This window comes from Rhinolophus sinicus, linkage group LG16, assembly GCF_036562045.2.
Source record: "Rhinolophus sinicus isolate RSC01 linkage group LG16, ASM3656204v1, whole genome shotgun sequence".
Taxonomy (NCBI): domain Eukaryota; kingdom Metazoa; phylum Chordata; class Mammalia; order Chiroptera; family Rhinolophidae; genus Rhinolophus; species Rhinolophus sinicus.
In genome coordinates, this window is record NC_133765.1 from 20,311,394 (window position 1) to 20,327,666 (window position 16,273).

A 16,273-nucleotide genomic window follows, 5' to 3' on the forward strand; every position below is an offset into this window, starting at 1 on the left:
TAACCCCACTACCCCCACACCAGGGGACACCTTAGGCAGGCTTCAAAGGGACAGACTACCCTGTGCCCACCCCACTCCAGGACAGGCTGACCCTTACCTCAAGACACACCTCTGGATGGACGGATATTGGTCAACTAAAGTATGGACACCCCCCTGGGACACACAGTCCCTTCCCCACATAGAAGGATCAGAGCGTGCTTCCCTCCCCCTTCAAAGGCAGATTTCTCCCTGTCACTGGCAACAGGTGGACAGACACTCCCCCTTCCCAGTGTCCACAAGGCGAGAGTGCCTCACCTCCAGGACAGGCTGTTTCTATGTATATGCTCTGGAAATGTGGACTTCTTCCCAAAACACAGACTGGAGAGGAGGGGCCGGCGGGGAGACAGCAGGGTTGAAATCGCCTACCCCCAGAGCCCCCAGGCACTCAGCAGGCAGAGAAATGTGAGCAGGGGCATGGCACCTTCCCTCCACGCTGGGGAAGCGGGCAGCCATACTCTGAGCCCAGTCCTCGCAGAGATCATATGTGTGGGCTGGTGGTCCCCTCAGGAAAGAGGGACTCCAGACCCCACTCCCACCCCAGCTGTCCTGTCACAGGAGACCAGTGCTCTGCACAGAACCGAATGGGCCTCCACTTCAACAGAGATAGCCCCCCACAGTCACCTGGGGGACCCCACAGTACTCAGCCATGACCCTTCTCCAGAGGGTCCTTCCTCCCCTTCTCTGACCAGTTGTAACTGCCCAAGGCTCCTCCAGCCTCTTCTGACTTAGGGAAGTGTAAGAGTCCCAGCCCACACGAGCAGCCCCATCAAGGTCACTTCCGGGATTTTCCCCAGTCTCAAAGTTTCATATTCACCAGGCCTCCTCCTCCTTTGGAGAAATGCAGGCCCCTTCCTTAAGGAGAGTTCATTCCTACTGGATCTGTGTCCTCTGACCTCTTCCCACTTGCTCACGACCGCTAAGCCTAGTCCAGTCCAGCACTCAGAGAGCACCTCTTACTCTGATCCCTCATCCTGACTTGACGCATTGTCAAATTCCCTAGAGATTAGCTTGTGAGAACCCAAAGGGGATTTAAGGTATATTTGTGAATTGAGGAGTAGTCTCCAGGGACCAGAACCCTGGGAGGGATCGGGTGTTGAGAAGTGGGAAAGGAGTTCCCAGTTGCATTTGTGGGTTCTTGGAAGGAAGAGCTCAGATTTGTTGGTGAATTCTAGGAGGTAAGAATTCCTACTACATGTTTATAAGGCAGTTAACTAGATCTTGGGGTACAGAGCAGTGTGATATAGTGGAAGAAGTCTAGATGTAGGAAGAACTCACACTTGCTGGCTGTGTGACCTTGGGCAAGATGCTGAATCTCTGAGCCTGTTTATTCACTTTAAAGGGAAATAATAACACCTATTCCCAAGATTACTGTGGAGATTACATGAGATCAGGTATGCAAAGATGCCTCACACAGTGCTTGGCACAAGTAGTAGCCCAGAAAACATTAGTTTCCTTTCTTTTCCTTCTAAGGGTCTGAAAATTGAGGAGAAAAATGAGGGCGTACCTCTGGTATTTGTGGACAGAGAGAGGCCCCAGTGGGAGCACCTCCCTTAGGCTGTAGTCCCCAGCCAGGCCGCCAGACATCTGTCTTCCCCACCCTCCAACCACAAAGGCCGTGGACACCCTCTGCATCACTGGTGTCCATAGCGCTGGGGCTGAGGTGGGGTCCCAGGTCCCCTTCTCACTCCCTGCCTCATTTTCTTGACCCTGTTGGTCAACCTAAAATCTCTGGTGTCTGAAAGCATTGTTGTCTCCTGCTTAGTTTATATTGTGGTTCCAAAAAAACCAAAAGTAAGTCCCTGCCCATGACCATGAGAGGGGAAGTTATGGGAAGTTTCAGGGTGACTGCCCTGAACTCAGTCTCGTGGTCGCAGTCTAGGAGTCCATGTGCTAGCCCAGAGAAGTGAAACATTAGCACTGATGGTTGCAGTGGAGATGGCAGGGACTCTGGCTCCAGATGAAAGGTCCATTTCAGCCATACTGGGCCAAAGATTGTCTCAAGACTGTCATTTTTGGCAGTTGCCAAGGGCTGGGGGGATGGGGAACAAAGCAGGACAGAGGCTAACCGCTCAGGTGACTGTTAGGTGCCTGGCATGAGTAGATCGTAAAATCAAAGACTGAGCTGAGCTGGAAGAGATCTTAAGAGATTGATCAGCTTAGCCCTTATGAGGAAACTGAGGCCCAGAGAGGAGAATAACTTGCTTAAGATCACACAGCATATTAGTAGCAGAATCAACACTTGAACCCAGGGTTTCTGACTCCCAGGTCAGGACAGTTTCCACTGCCTTCATCATTCATTAACATGGCCTATGGTCCCAGCAGAAAATCAGGTGCTGGACAGTAGGACAGAAGGTTTCCTAACAGGAAGCTGCCCAGCCTCACCTTCCCTGGCTTAGCTCAGCACTTTTCACTCCCTCAGAAGTAGAGGAGTCTCACAGGGAGGGCCCAGCAGGGGTAAGAGTGTGTCGTCATTGCCAGTTCATCAGATTGATCAGCTTCAGGGCTGGGGCCAGACTTGTTCACCTTTTCTCCTCAGGCCTACAGCAAAGTAAATGCTCAATTAATACTTATTTACTGAATGACATTTACTGACAGACATTTCAAATCAGAAAGCTCAAAGTGACCTTAGTGGCCGTCATCTTACAGATAGGTAAACTGAGACCTGAGAGAAGTGATTAGCCTTACCTCTTCAGTCTATTAGGAGCAATGTCAGGAATTGAACCCAGAACTCCTGATTGCCAGCCCTAGGCCCTTTCTGCTTCTTCACCTTGTCTGTCTTTCGAGCCTGCTCTGCAGGGAACCTTTGGTGGGACTGAGATGGTCACTCCCTGCTCTTGAGCATTAGCCAGTAAGTGGGAAAAGGCAAGAAAGCAGCCAGCCAGCAAAGGACCCTGTGGGTGACATGGGCACAGACAAGGATGCTGGCCATGCTAGTTCCTTTGGCTTAGCTGAGAACTGAGCTGGTTGTTGAAGCCCAGGAAGGACCAGAGGAGGAGAAAAAAGTGTCCTGAGCAGGAAAAGGTACAAGGAGAGATGTTACCATTCCTATCGCTGTGGGGGTAGGAAGAGCAAACCTGTTTGGGGCAGCACAGAGGAGGTGGTCAGGAAGGGAAAGAAGTTAGATACCAGTTAGATACCAAGTCTCCTGGCCCGAGAGAGGTGGACCCTGACCTCCCTCTCCAGTTCCCATGTGATTGCCAGGCCTGGCCTGAGCTGCAGCTTCCCGCCCAGCTTCAGCCTGCTCAGTGTGGCAGGCCATGTGAGGTGAGGAGCTATGCTCCCTGGGATCCTGTGGGTGTTGGCTTCCTGTCGGGGGAGAGAGGGATCTGCGTTGGGCCTCGGGAGAAACATCTGGAACAGTAGTATTGTCTTCTGCTGATTCAGTTTCCCTGTCCCCTGGGCCCTCCACTCCTCCTAGCCAACTATGGCAGCCCTATGACTTTGGAAACCGTAGAACTGGCTTAATTGGCATCCTCAGAGTTTGGTCTATGCCAGTTTTTACTGGGGTAGGGCCAGGGCCCTCCTGGCAGGCCAGAGCCTGCCTCCTTGCCTTCCCACCACCTCCAGTTTATAAGCTCAGAGCATCCTCTTTTCTTGAACGATTAGTTCCCAAAAGCACATGGAGCTGGCAGTGTAGTGGTCCCTGGGTGGCCCATCTGGAAGGAGGCAGCTGCACATGTGGGGCCCTGGTCTGTGACTAGACCACAGGCCCTCCATTTTCTCTCCTCCTTCTCTTCCTCCAGCTTCAAAGGTAAATCCGGTTTGGTGGCCCTGGGGGTGTTCTAGTGCCTCAGACAAGACTTGACTTGGTGAAGGAGGGGGCCAGCTCACCAGCTGCTGCCCTGGGAAGGTGCCTGTGTGTCCGCCTGTTAAGAAATCCTAAGCTGTGGGAAAGTGATAAGATTGTGGGGCCTGCTTGATGTTTTGTCCTCCCAGCATCTGCATCTGAAACAGGACCTCCAGAGGGCCCGTGAGGCCTGGCTCTAGTCCAGCCACCCTGTCCGTTTACACTGAGATGGAGGAAAGAAGGTGCTGTGTGCTTGTGCCTCACACAAGCTCTGCAGCCCAGTGGTCTGTATGACCTTGGACATGTTGCTTCGCTTTTCTGAGCCTGTTTCTCACTATGAAAGGGTTATGATAATACTGACTTTGCAGGGTTGTTGTGAGGTTTAAATGAGCTGATATTTGAAAAGAGCCTGGCACATAGTAGGTGCCCAATGAATGTTCTTCACCGTCTTAAAGACGAGTAGCTAGTGGTCCTGTCTTTTCATTTTCTACTTCCCATCTCTGGCTGTGATGATGAGTGTCAGTGAGGTCCATCCCCGGAGGGCAGCAGTGACCTCTAACCAGTGGTGAACCCTCCCTTTCCTCTGAAAGGTGTGGTTATCCCCATTCTTTAGATGACCATTCTGAAGATCGGAGAAGAAAGTACCTGAGGTTTGCTGGCTAGTAAATGGCAGCACTGGGACTAGAACCTGTTTCTCCATGCTGAATCCAGTGACTAAGCTTTGCTAAGGTGGAAGCAGGCAGGGTGCCAGGTGCTCGCCAGTCCCTGAGGCCCCCACACCCAGAGCAGGAGTTAGCAGGAACCTGGCTGCCTCCCCATCCCAGTATGGAGGGCAAGGCAGGTCTCAGTACAGTGAAAGTCCATGGATAACCAAGTCCAAGAAGACCCTGTGAAGGAAGATCCTTGGGGTGACCCTGGAAGCATGTCCAGCTCAGGCCTGGTCTAGCCCTCCTATAGCCAGAGTCCATACCGCATTGCTCTTGATCCCAAATTACTGCTTAATGGCCGTGGGACTTTGATATCTATTGGAAGAAGTGTTTCTGTATAGGTAGGGGAGGGATTTTGCTCTGTGTACAGATGAGGAATCCAAGGTGTGAAGAAGCCTCACAGTTAGTTAACAATGGAGCCAGGTTAGGGAGGGAAGGAGGGAAAGAGAGAGAGATAGAAAGAGAGAGAGAGAGAGAGAGAGAGAGATCCCAGATCTGCTGACTCAGCCCCTTGCTACTTCAGCTATATGGCACAGCCCATCCTCTTCCTCATTCCAAGCCAACTGAGTCTCCAGGCCAGGATGTGTTGCCCACCAGAGCAGAACCCTGCCAATGTCCGCCTATTGCCAGTGCCCTAGCTGCTCACTTTCTTTATCCTGCAGGCCCCACACCTGGGGGGAGGAGGCCTCCTTTAGCTGATTTGTCTGCCCCTGGCAAATCTGTTGCTATCCTAGGCTGAGGACTCTCCCTGGCAGGGAGCAAACTGTCCTGGCTGCTCCACTAACAAACCAATGCTCCTGATGTTCCATCTTCTTAGAAGCCCCCTCTCCAGGATTTCAGGGCCGCTGCCAACTTGAACTTGCTTTATTTCATCTTTCTCTTTCCCTTCGCTATCCCACCCGACCCTGCTCCATTCCATGTCCTGTCCAGCTCCTCAGGCTGTCACAGTATAGCTCTTTGCTGCTTTTCAGGTAAGAAGTAGACAGCAGACTCAGGAGCCTGGGAGAGAAAGCCAAGGCTTACTTTTGCCAGTTTATCCATCTATAGTGACCTTATTTACCAAACATTTATTGAGCACCTACGCTGCCAGCCCCTGTGATTGGAACAAAGGATACAGAAGTGAACAAGACATCTGTGTCTTTTTGCCCTCAAGGGGTTCCTAGGCTGGCTGGAAACCAGAACCACACACAAATCATTACAATGTTGAGCAACAAAGGCTATAATTGATATGTGTGGTTGCCCTGGGAATATATAGGATGAAGCAGCCAGCTCCACTTATAGGACCCCAGAAAAAAGAAGTGGCATTTGATCTAGGCCTCAGAAGGAGCACGGAAAGGCATTCCACTGGATGGGAGGGAACCCACGTGCAAAGTCCCCCCAGAAACCAGCTGTTTGAGAAATGGGGTATGCAGAGGTGACAAGAGGAACAGGAGGCAGGAGGGTGATATGAAGCAAGGGGTAGGCTGGGCAGACTCTGCCTGGCTTTGAATTCACACTGAGGCCTTCTGTGTTTCGTCAAGGTCAGTCTGGTGATGGCGTGGAAAATGGCCTAAAGAGGAGCCAGACAGCAGGCGTGAGACTAGCAGGAAGAGTTCGGGATAGCCCAAAATGGCAATGGAGAGGCCTGGAGGAGGTCTGGAGCTATGAGGGTGAAGAGGCCAGCAAATCAGTAGGGCGTGGTGCCTGACTGGCTGCGTGGACTGACAGCAAGTTGGGAAGGCTTGGGACAGGCTGAAGTGGCCCGGGAGTCTCACAGAAACCATCCCGGGGCCTTCTGACCACAGGGAGAGAAGGCCAGCTGTGGCCTTCCTCTGAAGTAGACAGTGGGCTGCTGCTGACTCTGCTTTGTCACAGCCCTGGGCTCCCCAAGGTGCCTGGCATGGCTGGCATGCCTAGGGCACATCAACGGGTTCTTTGTCTCTTTTCAGTAGGAGAGCGAGTTAGCTGGCCTGGTTGGGAGGGGGTGGGGTGAGTGGTACTGAGCTTTGTGGTCTCTGCCCAGTAAACGAATTGGATGGCAAGGAAGACTGCAAGAAAAGAGCAGTAAGGTCTTAGGGCGTGGAACACCTACCATAGGGTGGTGTGCAGCTGGGGAGGGTAGGTCTGGGGCTTTGGGCACAGCATTCGCTGATCTGGGGGAGCAGATGGTAGCTGAGGGCTGGCCTGAGTCTTTATTCTGTTCCTGAAGCTGGTGCCTCAGCTGCGATGGGTGGAAGCAAGTCCAATGCTTATGAGAAGGCGAACTCCTCAGCACTTAGGGGCACCACCAACTGTTTCTCAGAGATGAGAGATTCTAGCTGGAAATGTGAATTTAGGCTCGTCGTGGTGAAGTGCTCTGAACGAGGAGCAGGGGTGGCAGCTCCACCGCTGACTTTTATGGTGTGTAACTTAGGCACATCCCCTCACCTGACCTTAGGGCTAAGGCCCCCTGTTTTTCATCCAGCACTTACTATGTGTGCAGCTGCATGCGAGGCTCGGGTAGACCTGGGCCTGCCCGCCCAGAACTTAGAGCCTAGCAGGGAAGTCGGACATTCTACAAACAGGTAAAGGCATGGCCTGTGTATAAAAGGATTGTGAGGATCAAATGAGATAACTGGATTAGGAGCTTCGTGTAAACAGACCGCTGAACGGGGTCAGGGGCCCTGAGTCCTGGGCCTCCCTGGGCCCCTAACGTGCTGTGTGACCTTGAGAAAGTTGCTTAGTCTTTCTAAGCTGTAGTTTCCCCCAGATGGAAACTGTGGCAGTTTTAATGGGATGGTGTTGAAGAGCTCATCTGCATCTAACATTCTGAGACCGACCTTGGAGTCTATGAAAAGTGCTTTGAGGAGTTTTTTTATGAGGTGCAAGGAGTCGTCCTGGCACAGCCACTTAAGGCCAGTGCCTCCAGCACTCTCCCTTCTTGTGATGACCACTCTGTGCAGGACAGTGGCCCTCGTGGCTTTGGGAGTGTAATCAAATCAAAGGAGGCTGTGATTTGTATAGCTCTTGGGTCTGCAAAGTGCTTTCATTCCCATTGCCTTGCAGTCACCCTTCCAGGAGCAATGGCAAGTCAGTAGGGTAAGTTTTATTTTACCCTCTTTGTAAACAAGGGTACCGAGGCTGAGCAAGTGAAAGAACTGGGCCTGGAAGCCAGGACTCCTTCCCAATTTTCCCTTCTACCAAAGCTGGTGGCTACCGTGCTGGCCTCTCCTCCCCTCCCTGTCCCAGCCTTCGGGCTTCAGCTCAGCCCCAGACGTCTACACTTGTCTAAGTAGGCTTCTTGAGTTTTGTTGTTGTTGAGTTATTATGATGGGTGACACACTTTCTGTCCCAGTTCTCCGCACACAACCCTTCACATGTACCCCAAGGCAAGGCAGAAGAAGGTAGGTAGTGAGGGGGCTTGGGAACATAGTGTGGAGAACACTTGTTCCTCCTTAGTGCACTCTGGCCCTGGACTCTGTGTGTTCAGGAGCAGTCCTTCTTGGCAGCCACTTTGGGAGGATGCTGCTTCTTTCCCTTCCCTTCCTGTCTTGGTTTTACAAAAAAAAAAAACTAAATCTGGGCCTGGGAGAGCCTGGGTTCAAGACACCAGCAGACTGGTCTTCAAGTCCTGGCTCTGTCACTTTCTAGCCATGTGACCTCTCTGAGTCTGTAAAAGGCTAGATGGTGGCATGGGGAGAGGGGGTGTTACGAGGATTAAGGGAGGTGATATTGGTAAAGCAGCCCGCACAGTGTCTGCCTCAAAGTAAGGGCTCCATGGTACATGGTGGCTCTTATAATTTGAGTGAATTGAGTATAATTTGAGTGAATTATACTCTGAGGTTCACCTCAGGCCTTTGGCCTAATGGTGGGAGAACCCGGCAACATGGATGTGAAGATCCAGACTACCTCATGGGCGCTGCTGCCTACCCACCCGCGGGTCTGGGGGTGAGACAGGAGCCACACCGCTCAGCTTGCAGTCTGGAGCTTTCTGGCCTGCCAGGGCAGGTTGGGGAGCCCCCCAGCAGTTAGTTCCTCATTGAGTCATTTGGAACAGTCTTCAGGTGACCCTGACTCTGAAGGCCCTGATCTGCCTTCTCCCTCATCTGTGAAGATAAAGCAGAAGTGAAAACAGAGGTGGGTCTCCTGAAAGATACAATCCAAAGCACATAAGCACAGGGCTACCTGGGGCCTCTGCCCTCCTGGGTGGTGGCAGTCACTTGGGGAAGGAGTCAGTCTGCTTTATAATTACCCCATTCTCCTGTGTTCCTTGTAGACTTTCATCCTAGGCTTCCTGTCCTGCCTCTGAGTGAGCCCTCCAGCGTAGTCACATGGGGGTGCCATTTCACAGAAGAGCCTGCACGTGGACCAGGCTTTCACTGACACCACCTCATTTAATTCTGTGCCTCGCGGGTATCATTGTAATCCCCATTTCACAGAGGCTGACCCCAAGCCCCAGAAAGGTGAAAGTTGCCAAGCATCACACAGTTTGTGGCTCGAGTTCACTAAGCTCCGAGCTCTCCAAAGCTTATGCCCACCCAGCCTGGTGGGCAGCATTCAGTGCTGGAGTCAAGTGGCAGAGTGGGAGCAGAGCAGGGCCTGGGTTCACCTGCCAAAGCTGTCCTCTGCTCGCCCCGGACCTCGGATAGTTACTGGCTGGCTGAAAACCTGAGTTTCTTCATCTGCAGAAGGAGAGTGATAATTAGAGGATCTAGCTCATGGGCCTGTTGTCAGGATTAAATGAAATAATGTAAGTTAAGTGCTGAGCTCCATGTCTGGTGCATAGCAAGTGCCTGGTAAGTGTCATAACAGACATCCAGTTATGTTAATTGAATATTGGAATTATAATGTTGTAAAAGGTCATCATAAAGCACATCTATGCTCAGCCCTGTGCTGGGCTTCCAGGACGATCCAGAGCTGGTCTCAGGCCAGAGAGGGCGTGCCCTTAACAAGCACTTCCTGTGCTTTGCCCACCTGATCGTCAGGTTGAGGACAGTATTCCCAGCCCCCTCAGGGGAAGACTGAAACTCAGAGTACCTGAGGTCACAAAGCTAATGGATCAAGTCAACACACATTTATTGAGCGCCAGCTAGGTTCCAGGTTCTGTTCTAGGCCAGGACACACTGCAGAGAATGAGCTAGGCAGAGCCCCTGACTTTGTAGAATGCTGCCTCGGCCGAGTGGACAGTCAGATGGAGAAGCTTTACTTGCTCCACTGGACAGGTCACATTCCCCAAACAAGCCAGGCCCTTTTCTGTTAACTTGTGCTTGCTCAGACTGGGTCTTCCGCCTGGTGTACCCTTTCTCCTTTCTCACCCTGGCCACTTCCTGTCACTCTTAAAAACCATTTCAAAAGTCAGCTCCCCTTTAAAGCTTTCCTTCAACACCCCTGCTCCCACCCTGGGGGCTTCCTGCAGTCTGCTAGCGCCTTCTCCATGCTTCTGTGATAGCACTTCTGTGTATGCTGGGTATTTACTCATCCAACTGTCTCCTCTGCCAGATCGACCTCCTCAAGGGCAGGGACTATATGTTTTCATTTTTGTAGACGCAGGGCCTGGAACACAGGCTCTAGAGAGATGTGTACGGAATACAATGAGGTGTTGATTGTGTTCTGTCCCTGGAGTAGTTAGGAAAGGCTTTGTCAAGCTGAGAGGGAATTCTGAATGAGGACTTGGAAGGCGAGTGGGGTTAGGGGTGAGGGAGGGCAGCTAAGCAAGAGGGCCCCCTGGAGATAGGGCTGAGGAAAAAAGGGACGTTTAGAGGGAACAGGAGGGCCTGAGGTTTCTGTTGGACACGGAGGGTGGTAGGGAGCCTTGAAGGAGTCTGGGCAGAAGAGGGCCCTTATGTAAGCAGTGAGTCAAGACTAATGTGATAAGATCTATCAATAAGATCTAGCAGTGTGGTAAGGCTATGTGAGGGGGCCATGCGCGAGTCAGGGTGACCGTGAGTGCCCACAGTGAGATTCTGAGCTGAGGACCCAGTTGCCGGTGGGGTAATGGCAAGCATTACTCTTTCTGGTAGGGGTGGGGGCTTGGGGAAGGGATATCTTTGGTTGAGAATAGTCTCCATACCTTTCTGCAGTAGTCAGGGAGAGTTGTCTTGGGGGCTTCTGCTGTGGTTGGTGCCTCTCCCCAGCTGTGGGGAAGGGGCATTCCTTGCTTTTTGGAGCCAGCATGGCTGGTGCCGAAAGGAACCATTTCTTCCATTTGAATCTCCGGGGTGGAGCTGAGCAGAGTGGAGAGCTGGGCAGAGGCCAGGGTACCGAGGCCAGTGAAGGGTGGAGAGAACCTGTTTACCATTGTTTACTGACCCAGGGCTGGAAGGAGCAAAGCCAGGGAACTCCTTATGGGAAGGGAGGCCGGCCCAGAACTAGCTGGCATGGGAGTCGGGGAGAGAGAAGCCAGCAGATGTCTCACCCCCAGGGAGCCTGGACACTGCCCTACCTCCAGCCAGGGGCTGCCAGCCGCAGGAGGGAGCGCCAGGCTGCTGCAGAGCAGCTGCCTTTTCCATCCCGGCTCACAGTGTGGCTGCGGGCAGATCAGTTACCCTCTGGGCTGCCGGCCTCCCTGGCTGTGGTGGGGGGCTCACTGGTGATCTCACAGGCCTCCCAGCCCTGACCGGTGGCCGTGTGCTCACCACCAGCCCACCCTCTCTTGCATTCTCTGGCATAAGAGCTATTTATACTTTCAGTCATTACCACCTCTTAGGTTAATGAACTCCAGAAGTTGTTACCCAGTGTGCAAAGTAGGTCAGCTTTTTGTTTATCCTCACTTCTTTTTCCAGCTCTGGGCGGGAGAGGGGAGCTCCCCCACTCTGCTGTCCCTGGATCTGTGATGGGCCGTGTTCTCTCTGCACATCCACTTCCCAATTTTCCACATTTTCATGTTGCTCGCTCCTGCTCTTCTCAGCACAGAGGGAGGTGGTTCTCTACTGGGTGGTGAAGAAGAGGGAAGGGAATGTGACAGGTGCTGAGGTGGTGTTACACGTGGGGCAATTGCCCTTTATTGGATAATCTGGTGCTGAAGGGGCAGTTTCCATTCCAGGCTGTGTAACCTGGAGCAGATTACTCAACCATGCTGAGCTTTAGTTTTCTTGTCTATTAAATGGAGATAATAAAAGCTGCTTCCTTGGGAAATTGTGTGCCTATGCAGTGCTTGGCAGAGCTGGTACGCGACCAGTGCTGGAAATGTATTGCCTCGTGTGATCTTTACCGCTGCCCTCTGAGGAGGTGGCATTGCCTCCATATTACGGGTGGGGAACTGGAGGCTAAGAGAGTGGGGCAGCTTGCCCCTCTCACATGGCCGTAAAGTGCTAGAGCTGGGATCTGAAGCCAGGAGTCGCAGTCGGGGGGCCATTGAGTAAATTACTAACCTCTGGGGGCCTCAAATGCTTTGTGGGTAAATTGGGGGTAATCCTGCCCTGCCTCATGTGTATGTGGACCAGTGAGATGAGAAAACGGGTGTGAAAGTGCGAGGTCAGCTGCACATACCCTTTGCTGGCCACCCAGCAGACTGAACCCTTATATTCATTAATTCCTCACTGCAGCCCTATAAAATGTGAGGTGTGTGTTATGGTCCCACGTAAAGACGAAGTTAGTGGACACTTAAGGAGGGCAAGTATTTTGCCCATGGTCTTCCAGGTGGAGGATCTAGAATGGAAAGCTAGGTTGGCAGGCTTCAGGGTCCCCACTCAGTTCGCTGTCCCCCACACCTCACCTGGCCTCCGCATTGGGTGAGATGAGAAGGTTCAATCCTGTGGTTTGTGACCTTGGGCTTTCTACTAGGGCTTTTTCTCTTCCTTTGGGCTGGTTTGGAGCATGAAGCTTGGAAAAGGGTCTTAGGCTGGTTCCTTGGGGCTGAGGTTTACCTTCCACCATCATGTCGTGGGCACGGGACCTTACCTGACTGAGGTGTGTTGAGCAGAAAGCAGACAGCCGGAAGGACAAGGAGAGCGAGAGCCCCAACCGGCCGTCTCAGAAGCCTTGGGAAACAGTCTTGTTCCTTTGAGCTCTTGGCAGCCCGCAGCCCCTGGGTCTGGAGAGAAGACTAGGAAACTGGGAGCCTACAGAGCTTGGAGTCAGTGGCATGTCGCTGCTGCCTTGGGTCGTGGCGTGACACAGCACAGCTAAGCCTAGCTCAGCCCGAGAGCCCGGCAGAATCTGGGATCAGGGGCTCCCTGGCTGCCCACCTTTGTCTCCCTCAGGAGGGGGCGCTGCCAAATGGCACATTTCCCAGGCTTGCTGTCTCTAACTGAGGTTGTGCTTGCAAACTGTGCTTGTTCAGCATATGGGTCTCACTGAGCATTGCTAGGTATGGGCAGGTCACTCATTGAGTCAGTCAGAAGACTGGAGGAGGAGGCGGCTAGACAGTCTCTAGGGGCTTGGAGCCAGAGATAGAGCCCGATGGCATCATCTTAGAACAGCCTGATTTCCCCACAGCCTTCCCAGGGGAGCCAGAAGCAACACATGAGTCACTGGGGCAGAGGGGAAGCCCTGTCTGCCATTTATTTGCTTTGCGACTTTGCCCAAGTCATACAACCTCTCAAATTGGGTCAAATTTCTCATGGGCCAAATGGAAATAGTAATTCATCTCTGAGGGATTCACCTTACTAGGCTATCAGGGTCACAAATAAAATTGCTATAGATAGCAGTGCCTTATACCCCTCAATGCAATGCAGATGAAAGTAATGTCGTGGCGAAAACCAGGCAGGCACCTGTTGAACATCTGTGGGGTGCATGGTAACCCCCACAGTGGGTGTTACAGAAGTTCAAGACCCAATCCAGTGAGGGAGGGGCAGTGCTGAGCAATATGAGCAAGTTGCAACGAGTGTTCGATTTCAGACTTCATGCCTTGATTCATTCATGAATTAGTGCTAAAATCAATTTTAAGGGGTTGTGACCAGCATTAAAAAAAAAAAGAAGAAGAAATAGGATAGAATAATATACAATTGAACTGAAAAGATCCAAGTGCATGAAATCATATAAGAGTAAATTATTTTATAAAATATGTTTTGGTTACGTGTGTGTTGGCGCACGTGTGTGTGCATGTGTAAAATCTCAGTATAAGGTATTTTCTTACTGTGGGTCTCCTAAAAACTTTGAGAAATGGTGTTCTATGTCAGGATGAAGGTCTTCAGGTTTGAAGCCAGTTAATGAGATCTGGGCAGGTGTAGCGGCTAAGGGCGTGACCTGTAGGGGCCGTGGGCTGACCTGGAGCGTGGGCTGTGGACTCAGGCAGGCCTGGGTTTGAGTCCCAGCTCTGTCACTTACTGCTGTCTCCATGGCCTGGAATGAGACACTTACCCTAAGTCTTACATTCTACTTCTATAAAATAGAGAGAATGATGTGATACTGTGGTAGGGTTATGAAATGTATGTGAGATAGTATATATAAGCATCTAGAAAGAAATTGGCAGATAGTAAATGATATACCAATGGTAACTACTATTGCTGCTGTTATTGTGGAAGTCGTGGGTTTGATTGTTATATTGGGCCCTGAAAGAGTCACTATGACTGGAGAGGAGAGAAGAAGGGGCAATCCAGCTAGGATGGATGGGTGACAAGGGATAAATAAGCATGTGGATGCCTGGTATGAGGCTGGTCTGGCTGAGACTTGTGCAGCCTTACTAGGGAGTGTAAGAAGTTACAAGGAAAATTTTGGCATTACATGGGGAAGAAAGTTTTTTAACTGTAAGAAATTTCAACAATAGGGCGGCTTCCTCTGGAGATAATGAGGCCTGTTCTCTGGAGACTATTCTGCTTAGGTTCTTTTGGTTGCAGAGACTCCCTGAGGCCACCGTAAGGAAAGAGGGGTTTTGTGAAGGGTGAGTGAAGCCTTTAGACCTGAAACATCCCCCATGGGCCATTTGGTTCCTGAAACTGGCCTTTTTTGTCACCTTCCTTGTCACTAGAAACTGGCTGGTACTCTCCTTCCACTGTCAGGGCCTCTACACCATCGTGCTGTTTGCAGAGACACCCGACCTCAGCTTCATCTCACGACTCCTTTCTGGGCGTTCTTTGAGGGTCAATTCACAATGCAGGCCATCCAATCCTATCGGGAAACTGAGGCTCAGAGAGGGAACGGGACTTACCTGTTGTAGAAGGGATTCCTGTATCAGATAGCAGTCTGATCAGATGCCTTCTGAGGTCCTGACTGACTAGTCTGAAGGAGACATGAACCTTCTGAGTTTTACAAAATGGGTAACCTACAACGCTTCAGGAGCACATCCTGTGCGTAAAGAAAAGTCTACCCGAAAGCATGTGATTGGCTCAGTGCTGGTACATCCAGACCTCCGTGTCTTCCTTCCACCATCTCCAGGGGGTGAAACTCCACTGCTGTTGGAGGGAGAAGCCATTCAAATGACCTTACTTCCTCAAAATGTTCCTAGTTTAAGGCTTTAAAAATCAAAACAGAATCTTTCAGTTGACATGTACATTTAAAGTAGTGGTAGATTTTTTGTATGTTTCTGAGAAGATCTTGCCAAATCGATGGTGTAACTTAAAATCAGTAGCGTCTTAGAATCCAGGAAATATGGTAGTTTGTTTTGTACCCAACTGAAATTCCGGTTTGAGGTTTGATGTTGGGACTTTGAAACTGCCAAAGCTGTTATCGCATCAGTTTTAAAAAAAGAAAGAAAGAAAAACCCACTACACTTGAATGTGTTTCCCTGTGTATCTGCCTTTGGGAGAATGGCTGTCTCTGAGGCCCTACAATCAGATCTTATCAACAAAGACCAGACCTGAGGTGGAGGTGTCAAATGGGCACGTTAATAACAAGGGAATTCTTTATTTAATAACAAGGGAATTCTTTATTTAATAACAAGGGAATTCTTTGGAAACTCAGGCAAAAGCCTTGCCCTCTGTGAGCCTTAGTTTTCTCACCTGCTCAGTGGGGGGATTGGATCCGATAGGATCCACATCCATAGCTGCCAGAACTTCCTGTTGACTCAGTGTGGGAACTCCCTTTCATTTAGTTCACAAGAAGCCTCATCTCCTAACGTGTATCATCAAGTGCTTTGTAGGTGGTAGAAAGCAGCATGGCCTGTGATTCCTGGTTCTTGGGTTTCCATTCCCCGGATGTTTGGGGGTTGCCTGGAGATACATGTCCTTTTGTAAATTACCTGATCTAACAGTGTGGTCTCTGCTTTTCTCCTTTCACAGAGGGACAGGGAGTGTCCCCAATCCGTGGTTAGGCCTCTAGGTAGTGAGAGGGTCAGAAGTTCAAGACCAGAGTGGGTGTGTCCAGGGGACCAGGTTGGCCCCAGGCTGTCTTCCCTCAGCTGTTCAGCTCTGAGGCTGCTTTCAGGCTGCTTTCAGGCTTGTGCAGTTCTCCAGATAAATTGCACAGAAGAGGACCTGCCCTTTTGTGTCTCTGAGGCCTCACAGAGGCCTCCACTCTGCCAGGGCCCCTCCCTCTGCTCTTCCAACCAGTAAAAGTCACAGCAGTGTGTTTCCTTCCGGCACAGAGAGAATCAGAACTGAGGCCTGGGCCAAGCCCTCGGCCCACCACGTCCTGTCCCTGAGCGCCTCCTCCCAGCCGCCGCAGTGCCTTTGACCCTGTGCTCCTCTCTGGGAGGTCAGGCGGCACTGAGTGCGGCTCTTGGCTCGGAGCAGACATGGATTTGAGTCTGGCTTTTTCCACTGATTTGCTGTTTGAATAAGATACCCTCTCTGGATAGCCTACCTCTTAGTACCATCAAACACTTTTTAAAACGGAAAACAAAACAAAAGAAGTACAAAAAAAGAAATTTAAAAGATCCATAATCCACTACTTTCAAAATAATGTT

The 16,273-nt window shown here is 51.2% G+C and overlaps 1 protein-coding gene across 1 annotated transcript in view; it reads left to right on the top strand.

Moving 5' to 3' along the window:
- Positions 1–16,273, top strand: part of TBC1D10A (TBC1 domain family member 10A) — a 30,232-nt gene that overhangs the window by 1,043 nt on the left and 12,916 nt on the right. The window lies entirely within an intron of this gene.